Consider the following 7079-nt stretch of genomic DNA (forward strand, 5'->3'; position numbering starts at 1 on the left):
TCCCTAAGAATAGACTGTTCTCATGCATTCCAAATGCTCAGTCTCCATGGAAGAGGCTACCTGGCCACAAGCATTTCCCAAGAGGGAATATATCCTCTACTTCTCCTCACTGGTAACATCCCCTTCACTCCAACAAAACAAAACAACTTATAACCACCCTGAGAACTTTGGGGGACTTTCTTTGGGGGTAAACGGAAAGAAACCTTAAGAGGGGAGGAGGAGAGTGTGAGAAACTCCTCTTGTTTCCAAATGGAAAAAGGCCTTAAAAAGCTGGATCAAAGGAAGAAAGGGGGGTGGGAGAGACAGGCTGCTTAATTACAAAGACACCCTTTTAAAGAAGGCACAGGCCCTGGGAGAGGGCTCTTAGGAGAGGCACAGAAGCAGATGTACCCACTTAGAATTCTGGCACTCAATGGGACCTCAAGGTCATAGCATCCATCCTTCTGTGTTCTGAATAGACTGTTCTTAAGGCATTCTAGAAAGCATCTGATTTGCTCTTTACAAAATTTCAGAAAATGCAAGTCCACAAAGTGCCATGGCTATACATACATTAGTCTCATAATCCCTACTTCACCAACCAGAAATGAGCTTTCAATTTCCAAATCCAAAATGGTATCGAGTATGAATTTTTAAATTTCCTCCTGAAATCTTTTAAATAGGTAAACCGATCCCCAACTTTCACATAAAAGTAACTACGTACAAGCATGGGCAGAGGTTTACTTCATAGCAAGCCATGAAGTTAGAAAAAGCACTTTCAATTTTATGGAGCCACAGACTTTTCCAAAGAAAGAAGTGTCTTAAAATGAAGTATGATGTAGTGCCAGAAAGTGTCTGTAAATGACACCGGATAAACCCATACAGAATAACTGGAACCTGAGTTATCATCTGTAAATAGATGCAACTACTCTACAACAACCTGGCTATTAAAATGTCCCAGGCCACTTATAAAATGTAGTTTGGTCAGGCCAACTTTTCCCTCCCAGCTGATCTGAAAGACGATAGCCTTTAAAATTGTCGCCCCGTAACGTTCCTTCTCTCCCTTCCTGCTTTCCTTTCCCCCATTAAAATCAACCAACACAATCATTTAAAAATAGAGCCAAAGAATTGGTTCCCAAAGAAGCAATGGGTTGGTGACATCTTGGTAACAGGTCTTTGAAGACCACCATTCTTAGAAGTTTGCCATGCTTGCTCAACTGGAGATAGGTGGGAGACGGGTGAAAATTTATCCTGCCTCCAAAATGGTATTTCAAAGTATTCTTAGCTACTAAATGAGGGTGCTGAAAGGTCTAACTGAGAAGGCTTCACAAAGGCTGGCCCGGGGAAAGGACTTTTCACAAAACGTAGTTCAAGGAGACTTAAATCACCTTAGCCCTCCATTATTGAAGATTATGGTGACTAATTATCTTCCTCTCTGGATGGGAGATGAGGGTTATATTCAAAAGAGTTTTAAACACCTCCCAACTTCCACTCTTAACGTGGTGGTCCGGGAGAAGCGGGAGGAGGTAGGAGAACAAAATTAGACACTCCAAGGTGTTCTACAACTCTTTCTAAAATACATGCCAGAGATTGAAAATGCTATTTCCTCACAAACGTTTCCTTTCCTCTCATTTAACTGTATTTAGTTCTTTGCTGCAAATTATTATTATACTATCATTAGTGGCAATTTACCAGACTACAAAGACTGTCACTTTCCCTCTCACTTTTCCTTTCCTTTGTTTTCACATATCAATAAATCCACCTTGCTGTCGAAGCTCCAATGTACAGTGGCCAAGGCTTGGGACCCTCAAGGCACCTGCATGACCCTGCAAAACTCGTTACTAACATCTATAAAGCAGATAATGGGCAATCCCCTCCTCACCACCAAACACATACACACACACATCTACCAAAAGGAGTGTAGCATTGTAGATTACTCCTAGACTTTAAGACTTCAAGAATTCACAGCCCCCGGGGGAGGGGAGTGTGAGCCCCCACCTCGACTCTAAACACTTAGGAGGAACGCATCTAGCAATCTGAGATAAGCGCCCATAGACATTCCTCCTGAGGTAAATGTTGACCTGCAGTTCCCTCATTCTTTTTGTGCTTAATTACTTAGATACCTACAAGCACCCAAGGAGGCAAGGAAGTAAAAGTACCGTCAAGTAGTGGTACCCACTAGCATCTCCGTAGGACGGGAAAGGAGCGCACACTCTTTAACCCATTTAACTTGCTGCTCATCCTGGAAAACTCAAGGCCGGCTGCAAAGAAAGTAGAACACCCGGGCATCCCCACATGCATCTAGATCGACTCACTCACGCCGAGGGCACGATCAAGTTCATGCCACCATGGATTCCTGCCCCAGTTCCCCGCGAAAAGTAACCATGCGTCTCCTACCCCTGAAGGCACCGAAGACAAGGTGACGACTCTCTGCTCGCTCAAGTGGCTTCGGTCCCGGGCCGGAGGCCAGGATGGGCAGGGGGAAGCCCCAACTCCCGGCTGCTCCCCTCCTCGCTGCTCCGTCCGGGCTCTCCTTGGTGGCAGTGGACAGGCAGGATACCGGGCCGGAGGGTGGAGCAGCGGATGGTCGGAGGCAAGACAGACTGGAGGTGGGGGGTGGAGGGAGCGGTGAGAACTAAGATGAGGCGAAAGAGAGCGGAGATGGAAGAATAAATCAGGGGGTCTACCAGCTTGAGCAGCCAGAAAGCTCCTCGGAAGGAAGGGGCGTGACTGCGATGAAGGCAGCTCCTGGGCAAAGGATGGGAGGTAGGGGAGGGGGACGAATGGGTGGCTTTTCTTCTTGCGGTGAGCGGCTAGGACCGCCCAGGCGTGGGGGGTGGACTAGAGAGGGGGGCGGAGTAGAGGGCGGGGAAAGAAGGGAGGGAGCCGGCCTGGACCCTGGGGAGGGGGGGGGCGGGGGGCGGAAGAGAGGCGGGGCCAGGGGGCGGGGAAGTTTCAAACAATTGAACGGCGGGGTCCAGCCACTCTGGCTAAAGCGGGGGGTCCTAGCTCTAGTCCTCCCACTCGTGTGGCTTTACGCGCTTACTGTAGTCCTGAGAGGCTACGCAAGGACTGGCTGGGAGGAAGGAAAGGGTTCTGCAAAGACTACAGTAATAATCTACGACACCAGCGGAGCGGAGTCGCGTGGGAGAGCCAGCGCGGCTCCCCGCCCCACAGCGGGAGGAAGAAACACAAATAATAGAAATGCTGAAAAGCAGCTTCTCGCCGTGTGCTCAAAATAATGCAGGAAGGCACAGCGCTCCTTCGTTTTCCTTCCCCTCTTGCTTCCTATGACCAGCAGGCCCCCACCCAGGTCGCAGCTCTGTGCGACACCCTTCTTTCTCCCTCCGGTCCCCTTAGCCTCCCCCTTCCCGCCCCCCTCCCCTTTGGCGGGCCGCGCTGGCGGCGGGGGTGGCGTGGGCGGGGCTCCGCGGAGTCTCCGCCTCCTGGGCGGGCTGGGAGGGCCGGCCTGGGCGGAGCGGGCCGCGAAGAGTAAGTCCCACCCACCCTTCTTTCGCCGCTACCGGTTGGTGAATCCCGGCCTAGGATTCGCTCGCGATTGGTCACTTGCGTCGTCCATCCGATCTTTTTGTCCCACCCGCCCTCAAAATTAATAAAACTAAACAAGAGACCATTGTCTAGCTTTCCGTTCTCCCCCAGCTACTGCTGAGAAAAGAAAGAGACGCTTGGTTTCTCAGTCTCTTAAGAGAGTGCGACAGTGTGTCCGGTGGCTCCCGTACACCTTTGTGGCACTGTCCGGCCCTCTGGGAATAGGTAGCTTTTCTTCCCCCTTAATTCATTAAGCCAGGAAGGGTAAAAAGTACATGAAGTGTCCGTGTGATGTTCGCAGTTCCAGGCTGCGAACAAATGATAGTGCCTGAGAACACAGAGAGTTGAGAACAGCATCCTGGGGACATTGAAAACCTACCATTTTACATCTGGGGAACAAAAGCACAAAGAAACAGCAGTGTAGGGGGTAGCAGAAATACATGGAATTTGGAACTAAAGAAAGAACTCCTTTTGGACTGTGGCACTTACCAGGTACTTGTGCGACTTTTAAGTCGCTTAACTTTTCTGAACCTTAATCTCTCCATCTGTAAAGAAAGGCTGTAAGACGGCCAATTAACCTAGTGACGATGGCATATGAAAATAAAATGAATTGTGTGTGTGAACTCTAAACCACAGAGCACCCCATATGTGTGTGTCTTCCTACTTTTGTGTATGTCACATGGTGGAGAGTCTCACCTGTGTCCCACAATCAACTATTCTGTTCATCTGTTTCAAGCATCTGCATCCAAGGTGTGTAGGTTTGGGGCTTTATTTTTAAAAGTCAGCTCTTTTCCTACAGTTTTTCGGGTGGATATGAAGTTAGATCCCTGCAGTTAGAATAATAAATTAATCCTTTTCTAACCAGGGTGGGTGAGATTTCTCTTTTCAACAATTCTGCAGTGGCGCCACAACGTAAATCTATTGTGGTGCTGGGACTGCAAGAGGAAATCATGCTGTGTATCTCCAAAGCGAAGTTGAGAAAACAAACATGAGGGAACACTCACCGTGGAAGTCACCCTTCGCCACAGATCTGAATTTCCTAGAAAACCTTACAAGGAGGAAACGAGCCTAGGGGCGCCTGGGTGGCTCATTCAGTTAAGCGTCTGCCCCTTGATTTTGGTTCAGCTTCTCACCAGGTTTCATGAGTTCCAGCCCAGAGCGGGACTCTGTGCACTAACCATGTGGGGCCTGCTTGGGATTCTCGATCTCTCTCTCTCTCTCTCCCTCTGACTCTCTGTCCCTTTGCCCCTCATGCTCTCTCTGTCTCTCTCAAAATGAATGAATGAATGAATAAATAAATAAATAAAAACACTTGTAAAAAAGGAGGAAACAAGACTAATTGTAAAGGCCTCGACAATCCAGGGTTTTTATTGTGAACTCACGCCACTGAAAAGGTGAAATCCAATTCAAGCCTGACAAAAGGGAGCCCTCTGAGAGGCCATGGGTGAAGGCATGCAAGAGAAAATGTACTCAAAGGAGACACGATCTCACCGTGAATGGGGTCCCAGAATATAACGGGGTCCAGGAAAAGTAATCGGCTGGTGACATGTTGTGAGGTAACCTGGACATTCAGAATGGTCTGCTTGGGCTTCTCAGAGATTCAGAAGCAGGAACGTGGGCAAGATAGATAGATTCTTGGTGTAATTCAGGTTATGTGTGAGGTGAAGTTACTGGGGTGAGTTTTAAAAATTTTTTAATGTTCATTTATTTTTTAAAGAGACACAGACAGAGTGCAAGCAGGGGAGGAGCAGAGAGAGAGGGAGACACAGAATCCAAAGCAGGCTCCAGGCTCCGAGCTGTCAGCACAGAGCCCGACACGGGGCTCGAACCCACAAACCGTGAGATTGGGACCTGAGCCGAAGTCGGTTCAGGCACTCAGGTGCCCTGGGTTATTTTTAATGGGGAAAGTGAGAGGATTTTGAGTGTTAAAGACATGGAGGCATCTAGTTCATGAAGCAAGGGAAGATTATTCCAGCCTTGTTATTTGGAGGGGTGGCCAGCAGAGCTAGACGGGGTGAGTGTAGGCAGCAGGCTACTACTGATCACAATAGCAACAGGAGGATACTTGTTAAAATGAACAATGCTGATAAAATGGAAAAAGTAGTTTATGCCCCTGGTAAAATCAGTACTGAACCAAATAGAGTTCCTCTCTACCACTCGGTTCTCATAGTCCCTTTGTCCCTTTCTCTCTATGCCTGTGTGTAATCTTCAAAACATATTATTTACACACACACATACACACATTATACGCACACACATACATATATATATATATATATATATATATATATCTGTGTGTAATCTTCAAAACATACTATTTTCACACACACACACATACACACACACATGTTCCATTTTTGCGCCTTATGAGTGGGGTCATCAATCACAGCACACCTTGCATTTCTTTACTCAATGATGTCTCTTAAATATCTTTCCATCTCACGACAACTTCCTTCAACTTTGTTCTTTTCGTTCTTTTCCGTGATAGCTCAGTGTCCCATTGCACAAGTGTGCCCAAATTCTTTTATGCATTCCCCTACTGAGAGTCCATTTAGGCTATTTCCCCTCTTTTGCCATTACAGAAAATACTGGGAAGCCAATCCTGGTGGCAAAGGCATGGCGCTGTTTGTAGAATGTCGGTCCCCAGCTTTGAATTCTGATGGAGTAGAGTGAGGGAGCCCTGAATTTAATGGTGGATCAGGCCGTGTGTGAGTCACTACTGAGGCCTGTGGCAAACAACAGGTTTCTGGGTACCCGAGCTTGGCCCAGGTCTTCAAACGTCTTAGGTGTTCCTTCTCTCCCGCCACGCAAGACTTCCTTTTGTTTTCACCCTGAAAACCCTTCAGTTTGTTTAAACTGGGTTTGAATTTAAACCTACGCTTCTTTGCCAGTTCTACTTAAAAGGTAGGGGGAGGGGGAAGCCAACATCAACAAACATTGATCGAGCCCCTGTTACTGAAAAAACAAAGAGGGATGAGGCTTGGCTTGTGCCTTCCAGGGTGTATAAAGAAAAAGGCAACTAACACGCATATGCTAAGCGCTAAATGAATGGGATTGACAGGAAAAGCTGTGGAAGTTGAGAGCGGGGAGCGAAAACTCGTTCCAGAGAGTGAGTTTATACAGCAAAGTATGCCACACGCATTTAACTAATCCCTAGAGCATCCCCCGTGTCTTCATATCCTGACTATAAAATATGGAGAGGCCTCGGGGGGATACCAGGAGAATTAACCACTCACCGAAAAACACCTGTGTAAAGACACTGAGTTGCCTAAGTGCATTAAGACCCTCCGTATATTAATAATGGGTATAATGATCATTTTAAGCTTATGAATAAAGAGCCTCTACGCCAAACCACCTGTCCTGTTTGGCCCTATCTTCCTCCAATAAAATGCAACTCCTCATTTAACAAGGCAATAAAAATCAGTGTCTACGCTCTTTAAAAAAGGCAATTTAAAAAATCAAAAGTCTCCCTTAAAAACATGCCAAATGAAAGAGGCCCAACACAAAAGGACAAACGTATGATTCCACTTAGGTCAGGTGCCTAGAATAGGCAA

The sequence above is a fragment of the Lynx rufus genome, unplaced genomic scaffold, assembly GCF_022079265.1.
Source record: "Lynx rufus isolate CCGP_SWC_20201006 ecotype Redwood Valley unplaced genomic scaffold, mLynRuf1.p SCAF_19, whole genome shotgun sequence".
In the NCBI taxonomy this organism is placed as follows: domain Eukaryota; kingdom Metazoa; phylum Chordata; class Mammalia; order Carnivora; family Felidae; genus Lynx; species Lynx rufus.